At 40.7% G+C, this 16,276-nt stretch overlaps 1 protein-coding gene and 1 long non-coding RNA gene across 9 annotated transcripts in view; one reads left to right on the top strand and one right to left on the bottom strand.

The window, feature by feature from the left end:
- Nucleotides 1-13,461, bottom strand: part of LOC149460890 (uncharacterized) — a 50,380-nt gene extending 36,919 nt beyond the window's left edge. Inside the window, exons 1-2 of the long non-coding RNA XR_016313000.1 lie at nucleotides 13,324-13,461; nucleotides 10,434-10,627 (exon numbers count right to left, since the gene is read on the bottom strand). This is a non-coding gene — a long non-coding RNA (uncharacterized LOC149460890). The remainder of the gene's footprint in view (nucleotides 1-10,433; nucleotides 10,628-13,323) is intronic.
- The window catches only part of MCTP1 (multiple C2 and transmembrane domain containing 1), a 916,692-nt gene that overhangs the window by 455,374 nt on the left and 445,042 nt on the right, over nucleotides 1-16,276 (top strand). The window lies entirely within an intron of this gene.

Below are 16,276 nucleotides of genomic sequence, written 5' to 3' on the forward strand. Positions count from 1 at the left end.
TTCTGCACCCAGCTGTACATATACATTGTTAGGAAAGATAGATAGATAGATAGATAGATAGATAGATAGATAGATAGATAGATAGATAGATAGATAGATAGATAGATTTGTAATTACACTGATTTGCATAAAAGAACACCCTAGATTTTGGGGCTTCTGGGGGAATCTAATAACAAACTGAAGCAATGCATTGGCACATGTTAGTGTCTGCTTTATGTAAGTAGGAGGTAGGAAAATGGAAAAAAGAGACAACCAGGATCTTCTGCTGTGCATGCAAAAAAAATTACTTGTACTATCTACAAATGGAAAAATAAATAATGACCAATATGCCTGCAAACAGTAGGTGTAGTCATTAAGTCAAGTTGAGAGTTATGTGATTTACACAGGTGGTCTTGGTTCTTGGGTTCAGTTCCCAGCAAGAGCACCAGCTGCATGCAGTTTTCTCTCTTCATGTGTTGCAATTCTCTTTCGACATCCAAAAGCCAACAAGTACATTGGGTTGCTGCTAAAATAGATCTATTATGTGGTTGCATGACTTTGGTAGTGGCATCATGCTGGGGGTAGGGTCTAAGGTGAGTGGTTTAAAAATTACACTAAATGATCTCCTTATTCTCAAAAAATAATCCATACACATCCACTACTTAATGGTCCTGTAGCCTATTTTTCATTAGATAATTTCCTACCGGGTATTTCCGCATTTTTGTAACTTCCTCCATGAGCACCTGAACTTCTCTTTTTTCCTCTTCACTTTCGTTTCTTTGGAACAAGCAGTACACATTAGTTGCGGTCATGCGCACTGTTCTACGCACACTACAAATCCCATAGACCATCTCTTTAGCGAGTAAGTGAGGGTGGCTATGTTCCTACATACAGTGGGATCATAAAGACCACATGTAGCTACCCCCCCAGCAGGAATTCAGATCAAAGCAGCACAATTTGAATATTTTGAAGGCGCTGAGAGTTTGTACTCTTCTGAGTACAAACAAATAGAAGTTTAACTAGCACACTTACCAGATAGCCTGCAAAACAAACAAAATGGCACTGTCTAACAATTTATAGAGGTTTCAGTTGCTTACATTTGCATATATATGTGAAAACCGCATTGCCCTCTAAGGCCCCTCTGTAAAGTGTGGTCTAACTCTTAAATTTGAGAGTGTCCAAGTTGAAGCATATATACTGGTGGATAAAAAAAGGACAGGTATGCCTGCAGCATTAAAGTTTCACTAAACCCATCTGCTCCTCTATCGCCATGAAGTTGGAAAGACTAACAAAAAGTAATCAATCCCCTAATCACACTTTTTCAGGTAGGATAAATACCTTTTAAGCTTTTTTATTTAGGTCAGGTGACTCTTTTACGTGCTACAAACCTGGTCTAATGCCCCAGCTTATATGAGGATGGGGTTGTCTGACAAACTCCTGTCCTCTGCCTGCTGCTCCATTTGGCTGACATGCAAAAAGAAAAAAGTCTCCAAGCTGGCCCTGACGTAGCTGGCAGACACAGTGTACCCTGAAGCCATGTGGTATGCCAGGAACTGAAGTTGATCCCTGCCTTCTAACACTAAGCACTATATAACAATTGACGCAATAGCAGACTACATTTCCCGTGAGTGTGCTATCAGTTTGCTGAGGAGAGTGATTAGCTGTAAAGAAATGAGAGGGGCCAGGAGAAAAAAGGACTTTTTGAGATACAGGAATAGAACATGCACAGTCAAGTGGCAACACTGTAAAGGGAAGATCAGCCTGCAGAGCATTGCCACTGGGAATGAGGAGTGCAAGCTACTGGCAGGATCTCCAGGTGTTTACTATTTACTGTAATGGAGTTTAATGATACTTTAATGTCATCTGCTGTGAAAAATGCAATCAGTAAATGTAAAATAAAGATCTAACTCCACCCAAAAATGTTAATAAAGTGATATTTCCCCTCATGTCCTGTCTATTTCACTAATGTCAAACAAACAGGGAGTTAGCAAAAATCTTTCAATAGGGATACACTGTTACTAGAAGAGCTTGAAAAGATTAATCAGGTTTTTTTACTATCTGTGACTCCATTAGGAAGTTTTCCCCATACTTCCTGTTCAGGTGATGGGTGTCACAACAGGAAGTGTAATGTAATCTCCTCTTCACTCAGAATCTAAAACATAAAACATGACAGAGGTTGCTGCTCTATCCAATATTAAAAATATAACAGTTTTGGATCAGAGTTAGGCTGTATTTATGCAATTTCCATCTGAATAGCTGTAGTGTAACCAGGGCTTTTTCACAGAGAATGAACGCAGGGTTCAGGAATGTGCTGCATATAGAGTGCAGGGTTCAGGAGTGCGCTATGTATAGAGTGCGGGGTTCAAGGGTGTTTTACAAACAGAGTGCAGGGTTCAAGATTATGTTACATACACACTGCAGGGTTCAGGAGTGAGCTATGTACAAAGTGCAGGGTTCTGGAGTGTGCTGTGTACATAATAAAGGGTTCAGGAGTGTTCTGCATACAGAGTGTGGGGTCCAAAAATGTGTTATGTACATACTGCAGAGTTCAGGAGTGTGCTAGATATAGTGTGTGGGGTTCAAGGGCGTGCTGTATACAGAGTGCAGGGTTCAGGAGTATGCTACGTGCAGAGTTCAGGAGTGTGCTGCATGCAGAGTTCAGAGTTCAGGAGTATGCTATGTACAGAGTGCAGAGTTGAGGAGTGTGCTACGTACAAAGTGCAAAGTTCAAAAGTGCTTTACATACAAAGCAAACGGTTCAAGAGTACATTATGTACAGAGTGCAAAGTTCAGGAGTGCATTTTGAGTGCAGGGTTTAGAAGTGTGCTGTGTACAGAGCACAGTGTTTAGGAGTGTGCGGTGTGCAGAAAGTAGGGTTCTGGAGTGTGCTGCATACACAGTGAAGAGTTCAAGAGTGTGTTACATGCAGAGTTCATGCATTATGTACAAAGAGCAGGGTTCATGAGTGCACTACATACAGAGAGCAGGGTAAACAAGTGTGCTATTTACAGAGTGCAAGGCTCAGAATGTACTTTCTATAGAGTGTAGGTTTCTGGGGTGTGCTGTATACAGGGTGCAGAGTTCAGGAGTGAGAATTGTAAAGAGTGCAGGGTTCATGAGTGTGATATGTACAGTGTACAAAGTCCAGGACTGTACCACATACAGAGAACAGGGTTCAGGAGTGTGCCATCTGCAGAGTGCAGGGTTCAGGAGTGTGCCATGTACAGAGTGCAGGGTTCAGGTGTGCGCTACGTAAAGAGTTCAGGGTTCAGGAGTGCACTACATACAGAGTGCAGGATTCAGGAGTGTGCCTTGTAAAGAGGGCAATGTTCAGGAGTTCGCTACGTACAGAGTGCAGGGTGCAGGAGCGCGCTACATACAGAGTGCAGGGTTCAGGAGTGTGCTACGTACAGAGTGCAGGGTTCAGGAGTGCACTGAGCGCAGAGTTCAGGAGTGCGCTGTGTGCAAAGTGCAGGGTTCAGGAGTACGTTATGTAAAGAGTGCACTATGTACAGAGTATGAAGTTACAAGACCCCTTATTTAATGCCTTATTACTGCAGCGGCCACTGGGCAGTGGCATGCATAGAGGCAGCAACTGATGCTGGTTGCAGACACTCAGCACCAGCACCAGCTGCCACCTTAACACATTCCTGACATCCCACAACATCCCATCAGCTCACCTCCCCATGCACATCCTTCGAAACAAACTACTTGAGGTTGCATCTCCCTTCTCACCTGTACATGTCAGCAGAAGCCATCAATAGAAATTCTGTATCTCAAACTGTTTCTGTAGTTAGCCCTAGAGTGTACTGAGCAAGTGCTGGGGGGATATGGAAGGGGAAAGTGGCAAGGGTTCTGTGGAGCCACTGGGAGAGGAGCGCTATCACTTGTAGACACAGGAGCTGGGCTTACAAGTGTTTACAAGTGACAGTAGTGAGCAGCAAACAGGGCCAGCGCTAGAGGTGGCGGAATGGAGTTCCACCACATTTCACCTGAAAAAAAAGCCCTGAATGTAACTATGAGTGTACATGTTACTTTTATATTGTGTTTTTGTTTTTGTTATTCTTCTTCTGCATTCCTGTCATCCGCTAAAGTTTTACTGAAGACACACTCAGTACTATGGTATGTAAATTGTCAGGCATGCTGTGTATACATTTTTATGTCTTTATTTTATTAAAATTCTCAAGAAAATTTACATTGACACAAAAATTACATGGCACCTCTAATGTCCCAGGTATCCACCAGTGAAATGTGATAAACTGGGGAGGCCTAGACAATACAATCTTATGATTTATATATGGAGTGATATTATCATAAAACATTGCTTCCATAAAGTACATTGCAGATTGTGAAATAGAGCAACTCATTTAAAGAACATAGTTCATTTTGTTTTATTTGAAGATAAATGTAAAATTCAAGGTTATCAGATTGTCACATTGTAGCATATGAAATCATGCATTATGCTAAAATAATCACCCCTTCCTGTCTTTCTCAGTGTGTCAGTGCTGAAGGTACAGTAGTTATGTGTGCACAGAATGGCAATGAATATAGAGGGCCAGCACAGAATACTTATAAAGGGTGCATTACATGCATAAATGGCAAGGATTATTGTTTTCAAGGCTCTTTGGATAGCAGTGACGGTCTACAAAGGAAAGTGATGGGACTATTTTGGGTCAATGTGTTTTTTTTTATTATTCAAAAAGCATTAACCGCCTATTCTACCTAGAATTGATATTTTAGTTTAGGGCAGACACTGAATACCTAAAGCCATTATAAAGGCTTTTTTCATTAAAATAATAGAGATGTTATACTTCCTGCTCTGCTAAAATAAAATAGACGGTCTCTTACCTCTCTTTCAGAGGTGCTGTCCACTCCTTCTTGTGAATACTATGTGAATATACAGAAATCCCATCCACATTACTACCAGTGTACCCAAACCAGGGGCGGACTGACCATTTGGAAACTTGGGCACTGCCCGAGGGACCCGGGTCAGTAGGGGGCCCGATGAGATGCCCTTGGTACCTTTTTCATAGGCTTTTTTAAGTTTGGGCAAGGACACAGGGGCCCTATGATCCCCTATTGCCCGGGGGCCCCATGAGTTGTCAGTCCGCCCCTGACCCAACCATCTACTATAGACGGGTTATAGTACTGTGCTTAGTGTGTATATACAGAGATCTCCTCCACATTGTGTACCCAAACCATCTATTATAGGAGGGTGACAGTACATTGCTGTGTGTTTATAGAGAGATTCAATTAAATTCTATAAGGCTAAAATTATGTGAACCACCTACCAAAGACTGAGTTCAGGTGTTCCCAGTGATTGTCCGGTAATACTACATTATACAAATGTAATAGGACTAAACTGGAAAGAACTGTCAGGTTTTGTGAAAATAAGGATCCTTATAATTAAATAAACATTCAACAGCAGGTTAAAAATCCTTAGTTTCAGAAAATGACAGGATATTTTAAAATGGCAGTTACAGGGCTAAAAATACAATAAAAATAGAATATTATAAAAAAAATGGAATAGAATAAAAAATCGAATAAAATAAATTATTTTATTAGGGGTTGAATACATTACACATGAAGAAAGTAGATGTAAGTTAAGGAAAAATGTTCCATATTTATTTTATTAGGAAAAGAATTGCAAGATAAACCCCACATAGGAGGTCCGATGGCTTTGTTTTATCAGGTATCACGATGTGACGGCTACACCAAGCCAACATGACCTTACCGCACTCTAATTAGCATAGTTAAGACAATTTCTTGTGACCTTATTAGCAAACAGAAGTCAGTGTCATGTGACCTGATTAGCATATGGCACCTACAAGCTAATGCCATCACTATAGTACAGTCTTTGAATATTATACTATAGACTGCATTGTACCTCATCCCTGATACTCAATTGTAAGAATACCCTAAAAGAACATTATGGGACTTTACGGGCACAGTATAGGGCAAACTCACATTTATAAAAGTACACATTTTATTGAGTACATAATAAAGTAACATTGTTTAAAAACAATACATGACTAACCAGCCCAAGTGTATCAGCATTGTTCTCTATAACATTGTGTCCTCCAAAGGTCAACGCGTTTCACTTGTTAGCTTCTTCAGGACCGTAGAAATTAGAGACAAAGAGATCAATTGCCTTGGCTAAGAAAATATATATAATCACATGATCTACATCTGCCCTTTCTGTCCTCCATATTGGGTGGTATATCCAAAAAATTACTTTTAATCAGGCAGTCCTTCAATGACTTAATATTTTATATGTAATTTGTGGGTAGTCCATAATATTTTATTTGCTCAAAATTGGATCTCCAGTCAGTGGATGGCAATGCTTCTGTATAGCATCTCTGATTTTCTGATGTTGCCTTGAAAATGTAGTAACAATTCTAACTATATCTTGCTGGTCCCTCTCTTGTTTCCCAAACAAGTCTGTCTCTCCTGCTGTTTAGCTTTGTTATAAGCTTTCTTTAAAGTTGTCTTAGAATATTCTCTTCTTAACAGAGAAGAGCTTCCTTACTTTGGGGGTCAGTGGGAGTAGGAAGATTTACCCTCCATAGAAAGCTACAAGTGGTGACCATTGGTGTCAGTCCTTCCTTATGTGAGAGGTAGAAGTTGCTGATTTCTTAAGGAACTCCTAGCAATCTCTAAAGAAACCTTAGGGTTCCACAGAACCCTGATTCAGAAGAGTGCAATATATTTTATTATTGCTTAATAAAAGAGTATTACAGAGCTACACTATGTGTGTTCTTCTTATTTTTTTACAACTTTCCTGCATGCATGAGGATCATGTTTAAGTACTGAAGAAGTATATGGAATCTGGGGTTTATCTATCTGAGTCCTGGCTATACCTGAGAACACACTTCACTACTTTAAGCCTTTTTGACTCTTATGCCATACAAGCAAGGAGTCCAACGAATCTGGAGTGTGGAGTGTATTAGGTGGTGATTGTGATTTTTTCACTGAACCACTGATGCACTGTTTGTTTGGGACTTTTGATTTTTTTCACATTTAAAATTATTGTTTGCGCTGTATTATTGATTATTTAAGGTGTTTTTCACTTTATGGACAGCAGTATTATATATAAAATACATTTTTTTATATATTTTTTTTCACAGTATATATATATTTTTTTTATTGTATATGATTTGTCACGGTAGCACGGGTATTTAAGTTTTTTTTTATTAAATAGTTTTTGCTCAACAGCATCTGGGAAAGGAAATAGAACTGTGCTTTGGAACATCCACAAAAGAGACACAGATAAGCTGACTACAGCCCAATAACCCACAGATTATGCAAAAAATGTAAAACGTATACTTGAAACATATAGAAACCCTACACAAGTATGAGCTAATTTTCTGGATGTACTTGTTTATGGATAGGAGAGATGAACGTTCCTGGTGGAATTTATCTCAGGAAAAAATAAGGTTTTAAAATCTTTCTGATCAATCTAAAAGTGGAGCTAAACTCACTGATACCTCCCCTTCAACAGCCCAACATCCCTCAAAGGTGCCGGTATTTTCAACCTGGCCTGTTACAGGTGCCAGGCTACAGATGTCTTCATTGGTTGGCGTGGGATGACATCACTCATGCACATGTGCAGGAGTGTATTCATCCCGGCTTGCACAGTCATGTCTTTTTTTGCAATAAAGAACCTTCCTGCTCACAGTTTTTGAAAGCGGGACTTTATTTCTGCTTTAACACCACACAGCAGTCCTTTCCAACTTTACCTACCAGGGCAGTGGCTGCTGCTGCCATAGATTTATAATCCTCACCCAGTCTAGCCATCTGTCCTTCCCATGCCTGTGCTCTGCTTTAATTCCAAAGCTCAGCTAATAAAAAGTATTGTTCCATAAACAAATAAAGCATCTTAACAAATGCTAATTATGTCATCAGGAATTAAACAACGATGTGTGTTTTATTTCACCTAAGGAAATATTGTGTCATAAGAAGTGATTAAAGCTTCCAGCACTGTTGAGAAGGAAATGGAAATGTCATTAAGATTAAAATATCAAGCTGAGGTGAAATGATGGCAATCTCTTTGTGATTATTTAATGCTCTTGACATCTGCATTTCTGTGTCCATATTGTGCTTGCACTACCTTGCTATTATCAAGCGATAGATCCATGGGAGTGTTACACCTTTATGTAGAGTGGTAATGTGGGACAAATTGCCTTCTGACATATGTGGTAAATGGGAACTTGATGTGACTGAACCTGGGGGATAATCCTGTGTCATGCAATTTTGATTTCAGTGCAGTTATTTTCATTGCAATATGGATAGATTTATGGTAGAGTTTATTGCTGTGAAAATATGCATGTTTATGTTTAAAATGAGATTGATTTGGTTTGTCTGTTCAGCCCATGTGACTGTGTCCATTTTTTTTCTACGATGTGTGATATTGTTTTTTTACAGTTATGGCAGTATATGCATTTTTAATGCTTATAGTAGAATATTGTATGTGTATGTTTGTAGTAACTATTACAATAATTTTAATTTATATGCAGAATTTGTGCACAAATCCTGTTTCCTTATTTTTAGAGCGTATAAGTTTACCTAAATGTAAATGATCTTTTGGCGTCGGTAATATTTTTAAGGGAACCTGTCTCGAGACCTCACTTTGAGTTTTTTTTATACTTGTAGTAGTAGAGAATAATATCTACTTTCAAAACAACAGTCTCTCAGCGTCTGTGATAAATCCACAAAAAGATATGCGTACTGCCAAAAAAACTATATGCGTGCTCTCAAAAAAATTCACCTTCATGGAAACATTTCTTTTAATCCGTGAAAACCTCAAAAAAAGAAAACTCAATATTAATTTTGTTTTTGTTCATTATCCCTCATAAATACAAAATATCATATAATCACCGTGTTAATAGCGTGTCACCCCACTTAGTGTCCACGTCTAAATGGTTATTATAAACACCCTAACCCTATCAAAACTGGTATCTAGCTTCCAATAGCAACAAGCATAGGCCAATAGCAACAAGAATACCATACCCATGGCAAAGCATGTTGATGGCTCACTGATGCTTTTAGAGTGTGTGAGCTCTAAAGGTATGGGGAATCTTGTGAAAATTGAAGACAAGATGAATGCAGCAAGTTACCAGAAAATACTGGCAGACAATGTGCATTCTTCTGTGCAAAAGCTGCGCATGGGACACTCTTTCCAGCAGGACAATGACCCTAAGCACTGTCCAGCAGTACAATGACCCTAAGCACAAGGCCAAGTTGACCTTCCAGTGGTTATAGCAGAAAAAGGTGAAGGTTCTGGAGTGGCCATCACAGTCTCCTGACCTTAAAATCACCAAATCTGGGGTGATCTCAAACATGCGGTTCATGCAAGACAACCAAAGACTTTGCATAACCTGGAGGCATTTTGTTAAGATGAATGGGCAGCTATACCTCCTGCAAGAATTTGGAGCCTCATAGATAACTATTGCAAAAGACTGCATGCTGTCATTCATGCTAAAGGGAGCAATACACAGTATTAAGAACCAAGGGTATGCAGACTTTGGACAGAGGTAATTTTATTTGCTTACTTGTTGCCATGTTTTGTTTTAAGATTGTGCCATTCTGATCTGACCTTCAGTTGAATAGGAATCCCATAAGAAATAAAATAAATGTGTTTTGCCTGCTCTCTCATGTTTTCTTGTACATACTGTACAGTGTATTAACAAATTTCCAGCATGATTGCAAACTTTCTATATTAGCTGTTTCAGTAATTGATGGGAAGATTCTATACACACTTCTTCAGGATCAATGTAGGAGGTGCATGTCTGTAATTCAGATTACAGTTATAGCATTGCCACTAAACCATAAATATTATTAAATACATCAGAAAATCCAAAAATGGAAAATAACTTTATGCCATGCTATTCTATTATTTGTTTCCCTTTTCAGTATTTTGATATTTTATATTAGATATTATATATGGTTTAGTGTCAATGCTATAACTGTTTTTTTTTCCGTACATTTACTGACTCTGATGTGTTCAAATCCTTTGTTCTCACACATAACCTTCCTTACAAACTCCTAACTTGGCGGTATGGATGTCCCCTTAAACTGCACAGCATGACATGCTCCATTCTGGATACTTGCTGGAGATGTGGATGGGAGAAGGCCAAAGTGCGTTATATTTGGAGGGACTGCCCACATATTAGGATCTTCTGGACCAATGTACTCCTATAATTGACCAGGTCAGCTCATGAATGATGTCCTTCTATTTCTGTCTACAGGACCCATCTCTCTTAGAGTTAAGGGACTTGGCTCCTTAGAGTGAAGGGTGCTTGGCTCCCAAGTATGGCCAAAACTGTGATGTTGGCTGCACACTCTCAGATTCTGTTCCAGATTTAATCTGTTAGATCAACCGACATTACCCACAGTTGTGCAATGTGAGGATCTAAATGACAATTAGACCAATAATAATTTTACCTAACACTCACCGTGCTTTCATTCTGTCCTTTCTACAGATATGATTGTAGGTCCAGTTCACTTCTGAACTTCTGTTGTATCTGGTCCTTTTAGTAGTGGTGTGGCACTTCTATTTCAACTCTTCTTGCCAAGGAGACTGTGGAGATCCTCTGAGGTGTAGAAGCCACCTTCCCAGGAACCATATCTTTTACACCAACGTTAATACCTTAAGATAACAATACCAGTAAATAAACTTACGGGTCCAGTGCTATCTTTCTACTTTTCTTATGAATGATGTCTTTCTATTTCTCTTTCCAGGACACATCTCTCTTAGAGTTAAGGGAATTGGCTCCTTAGAGTGAAGGGTGCTTGGCTCCCAAACCATTTAGTATGGCCAAAGCTGTGATGTAGGTTGCACACTCACATATTCTGTTCCAGATTTAATCTGTCAGATCAACCAAATGTACCCACAGATGTGCAGTGTGAGGGTCTAAATGACAATTTGAAAAGATCAAATCTAAAACAAAATCTGATATTTTAATGGCTAGCTTTAGTGAATTCTTGGTCACAGCATGGAAACTGTGTGCTTCTGAACTGCTTTTACATCCCACACCACAAGTCCTCTGTCTCCTGGTCATGCAGGCACATTACATTGACTTTTACCTTCCTGTCTAAAGTACGTTTGTCATGTTTGTTCACATCAAAGGGCGAATTTGTGAATTTGTGAACATCGATGTGAGAATTGTTAAGTGAAAACAAATATAGTACAGTAAAAATAAGTCTTTTTAAGACTCATGCACTACTTTGGTCTGACTTTCATGAGACGTGAGGGCCATAGACTTCAATGTTAATCCTCAAAAGTCACATGAAAGTCAAACCTGAATGTTTTACATGTGACAGTTTTGTCTGACTTTGGAGGCACACCCTGTTTGTTAAGGAGCTGACACCCGCTGGCATCCTTAACAACCAGTAAACAACAAAATGTTTCATAGGAGCGGACGGCCACTGTGTCCCTAACAACTGATGACTCGTTACCTGTCAACGAGATTCCCCGCTGACAGCTGAATGTAAAGAAAAGAATGCCAGCATAAAAAACAAACTGCATGCAGCCCAGCAGACCAGGAAAGAGGGGACGAGTGAGCTCCCCTCCTTAACCATACCAGGCCACATGCCCTCCACATGGGGGAGTGTTTTGGGGTGGGGGGGCTCCTCACATCCCTGGCCCGGGAGTTGTTGGGTACGGTGGGTGACTTATCAGAATCTGGAAGCCACCTTTAACAAGGGGCCCACCAGATAATGCCCCCCCATGTGAGTGAGAATGGGGTACATAGTACTCCTACTTATTCACCCCCCAAAATATTTTAAAGTAAATAATAATACACAGCCAGCCTTTATTAAAAAAACAAATAAATAAATAAATGTCCCCTGAAGTAGATCCAACATCAATCACAATGAACACCGTCCGCTGACCCAAACAAAAAAAAAAGGTCTGCAACCAACACTGGCTCCTGCTGACTGACAGCTCCACTTCATAGCTTCTGCTCAATAAACTGGGCGGAAGCGGCGTTCATCATGATTGATGATGGATCTACATTGGGGGGCAAGTTTTATTTTTTTTTTTTTTTTGCTAAAGGACTTGTCAAAAACTGGCTCCTGTCTTTATTTACACTATTCTTCTTTGTGAATGAGTAGGGGTACTATGTACCACATACTCATTCACATAGGGGGGTGGGATCTGGGGCCCCCTTGATAAGTCACCCACCACTCCCCCACAACCACCGGGCCAGGGTTGTGGGGAAGAGGCCTTTGTCATCATTAACAAGGGGACTTCGGGGTATGTGGCCTGGTATTTATAAGGAGGAGGAGCACTTGCTCACCCCCCCCCCCATTCCTGGTCTGTTAGTCTGTATGCTCAGATAAGGCTCTGGTATATAAGACCCAAAAGGACTGGTATAGGTTGGGGGGGACCCCCACGCAGGTTTTTTTGTTTGTTTGTTTCTTAGTACCAGCATTCTTTTGTTTACTTTCACTGTCAGAGGGGAATCCTTCTGACAGCTGATGAGTCATCGTTTGTTAAGGACTCGGCAGTCCTTATGCAGCCTCTAGAAGGTGTTATCTGAACAGTACCACCATGCCCTGCGGCAGGAAGAGCCCTGCTTGAGGTTAAGTAGATCATGCACTGTGCATTGTACTGCAGTGGCAACATAAAGGAAAGGAATTTTGAAAAAAGGTAAAAGTAGGTGTAATTAGCTATTGATGATTGACTGATTGATTTTGTGATATCAATTCTTCCTGGTTCACATAAATGAGACTACGGCAAGAGTGTCAACCTACATTCTTTTGTATGAAGGATGTTCCATTTTATTCATCTCAGAAAGTTGAGTGGTATGCATTGTCACTGCAGTATACTATTGTGGGAGAGGTGCAGAATCTGAACAAAACTGAAAGGGCTGCTTAATGCAAAACATGTTAAACATGCAAGATTGCATGTTACAACAACACTGGTAGGAACCAGCACTAACACATACATTTTTTCAGATTCTGGCAAGTGTCAGTAGCCAGGTTGCAAGTCTAGGCTCACAAAAGATCAAAGTAATAATAAAATAAAGAAACAAATGAATCTAAACATATATAGCAATAACTGTGCTACTATTGTTAATGTTTGCATGTGTGCGATTATATTTTATATTTAGAGATTATTTATGTTCAACTCCCCAACTGATATAATTATCTAGCTGCCGTTATTGTCAGGTTTTGTGTCGTGCTGCCTTATGCTGCATGTCGATTCCTTTTTTTTTTTTTTTTATAAATTTCTGACCTTCTACCTAAATCCACCATCTGCTGAGTGTGTCTTTGGATCTTGCTAGTAAATAAGGAGAAAAATACATCAGTAAAGATACAGCTGAATGGAAGCTGACATACCTGTAATCAGGCTTTATCCCACTGTCCTTTGGATTCAATAGAAGAAATTCTTTCATATCAAATCTTAGATGATGAGGACTATTTGACCCACTTAGCCTTTCTATTTCTACTTTCAGCATAATACAGAATCGCACAATCTCAGCGTCTTCATAGTTGAGGCTGGAGTCTCCATAGAGCACATTTGTGTTTTAACAAAGGGGCGAACATAGACAGAAACACTGCATTACGTTGAAGTGTCTTATGTATGACTAATACCATTCGTTTTGTGCTCCCTGCTCTTGTAAACATTGCATTTATCCTGACTGTTTCTCCTTTTCTTTCTGTTACCTCTACATTTTTTAAATCATTCTGACTCCTGTTTATCACACAGTAAAAATAGGTATCCTGGGTGTCACTGTCAATTTTTGATGTATACTTAAGCTTTTTATATTCTTATTCTTGTATCTTTTTGTTACTGTCAAGAGCAGCACAGTGGCTAAGTGGTTAGCACTTCCACCTGGCAGCATTTGGATTGTTGGTTGGAATCCCAACCACGGCACCGCCTGCCTGGAGTTTGCATATTCTCCTTGTGCCTGTGTGGGTTTCCTCTGGGTACTCCGGTTTCCTCCCACACTCCAAAGACATGTTGGGAGGTTTATTGGCTCCAGTCTAAATCAGCCCTAGTATGTGTATGTATGAATGTGATTTAGGGACCTTAGATTGAACGCCCCTTAAGGGTTAGGGACTGTTGTGAATGTACAATATATATATAAAGCACTGCGTAAATTGACAGCACTATATAAGTATCTGTAATAAATAATATATGTAGAATAGACACTAGGGAGCTGTGTTTTTCCTTACAACTGCCAACATCCAAATATCAGCCACATGAGTCATGGATTACTTTTAGTGGACCAGCAGACACCTATTAGGGTGTGAATTGGTCAATGCAGAGAAAAAAAAAACGTTAATTTTAACAAGGAATAGCAAAACACAATCACTATGTAGAATTGCAGAGCAAGAAACAAAGCCTCAGAATGTATTAAACAAATATAACTGCCCCATTTTTCTAATTACAAATCAATCAAATAGACTCCCTCAAGAGTTGGTTCTGGCCAGCTCAATGGATTGCTTTAAAATAGATCTGGATAACTGGATACTAACATTTCTAGGTAAAGTTGATCCAGGGAATATCCAATTGCCTCTCGGGGGAAAGGGAAGGATTTTTTTTCCCTGCAGGAGAAAATTGGTTCATGGTTTGCTGGGTTTTTTTGCCTTCTTCTAGATCAACTGTGGGAGTAGGATTATAACTTTTTTTTTTACTAGTTGAACTGGATGGACTATTGTCTTTTTTCAGCCAGACTAACTATGTAACTATGTAAACACAGGACACAAGAGGAAGAATTCACAAAGCTAACACACCAGAATAGTAATAGGTATTTTCAGTTGAGTACAAATAAGATTTGAAAATTCCAGGAACTTGGCTGAAAACTGCCTTAGACAGTAAAGGTTTGTAAATTAAGCCTAATGTTTTTAAAACCCTACCACACATCTGATCTCTTTTACACATGTACATGTCTGAATAAAATCATAAAAAATAAATACTGGAATGCGTATGCTATGCTTTTAACCATCTTGCCACTCTCATAGTTTGATTAACAAGGGGATAGATGGATTACACAGAGGCAGTTCTAGGTTTTGTGAGGCCTTAGGCAAAACTCAGACATGAGGCCCCACTCATGCCCATAATGGGAAAAATAATTAAAGCAATAAAAACTAATAATACATTGCACTGTACAGTGTACAATGAACTGAGGGCAATTCACCCATGGCTAGTCCTCAAGGATTCCAGCATGAGGACAGTGAGAGGGAGGGGGAGAGAGAACAGAGAGGGGAGGGAGAACAGAGAGGGGAGGGAGAACAGAGAGGGGAGAGAGGACAGAGGAAAGGGGGGGGCAATGTTAGGGGAGGAAGAGAGGACAGAGAAAGTGAGGGGGGATGAGAGGACAGAGGGAGGGGAGGAAAGAGGGGGGAGGATGGAGAGTGTGGGGGGAGGGGAGGAGAGGACGGGGGAGAGGATAGAGAGAGTGACGGGGAGGAAAGATAATGGGGGGGGAGAGGGAGGGGAGGGAGAGAGGATGGAAAAAGGGAGGAAGGGAGAAAGGACAGAGGGATGGGAAGAGAGAGGATAGAGAGGGGTAGGGGGGACAGAGAGGGGAGGAGAATACAGGGCGGAGAGGACAGAGAGAGGGACAGGGTGGAGAGGACAAAGGGGGGGGGGGAATTGAGAGAGGGAAGGGAGAGGACAGAGAGAGGAGGGAGGGAGAGAGGACAAGGGGGAAAGAGGATGGGGGAGAGGACAGAGGGAGGGAGGATAGATGACAGGGGGAGCGAGGAGAGAAGAGAAAGGGAGGGGGGATAGGAATAATGGTGGGAAGGGGGGAGATAGGGAGAGAACCGAAGAAGAGAGGGGACAGAGCAGGAGAGGCAGGAGGATAGGTACAAGAAAGAGAGGGGGAAGGGCTGATGTGATAATTAGGATATGTGGGTGGTGTTGTACCTAAGTAGGGTTGCAGATATATATCAGGGTGTTCAAAGCTCCTCTTCCTCACACGGCAAAGCCATCCAGACACATGTAATCTCTCTTACACTGGGAGTCTGACTGATACACCATGCTCCCACCTCCGGCCTCACACAAAGTGCTCCTCCTCCATAGACATACAAGACATTGCAGTCCCACAGACTCCCCTCCACAATGGGGCACAAGGCAATCTTGCCCAGCCTCCACCTCCATCACACACAGCCCTCCACTCACCCAACATGTTCTTCTTCCAGGGCTACTCCCGCTACACCATCCCGCAGGTCCTGTTCTCCTGTACCAGCGGTTGATATGACAAGTCGGGTGGAGGTAATTCTTCCTGACAGAGACTATAATAAAATAGTGTCGGGAGTTAATTGGGCAGCTCACTGAAGC

The sequence above is a fragment of the Staurois parvus genome, unplaced genomic scaffold (genome assembly GCF_062004578.1).
Source record: "Staurois parvus isolate SC_StPar_1 unplaced genomic scaffold, SC_StPar_1.0 ptg000218l, whole genome shotgun sequence".
Taxonomy (NCBI): domain Eukaryota; kingdom Metazoa; phylum Chordata; class Amphibia; order Anura; family Ranidae; genus Staurois; species Staurois parvus.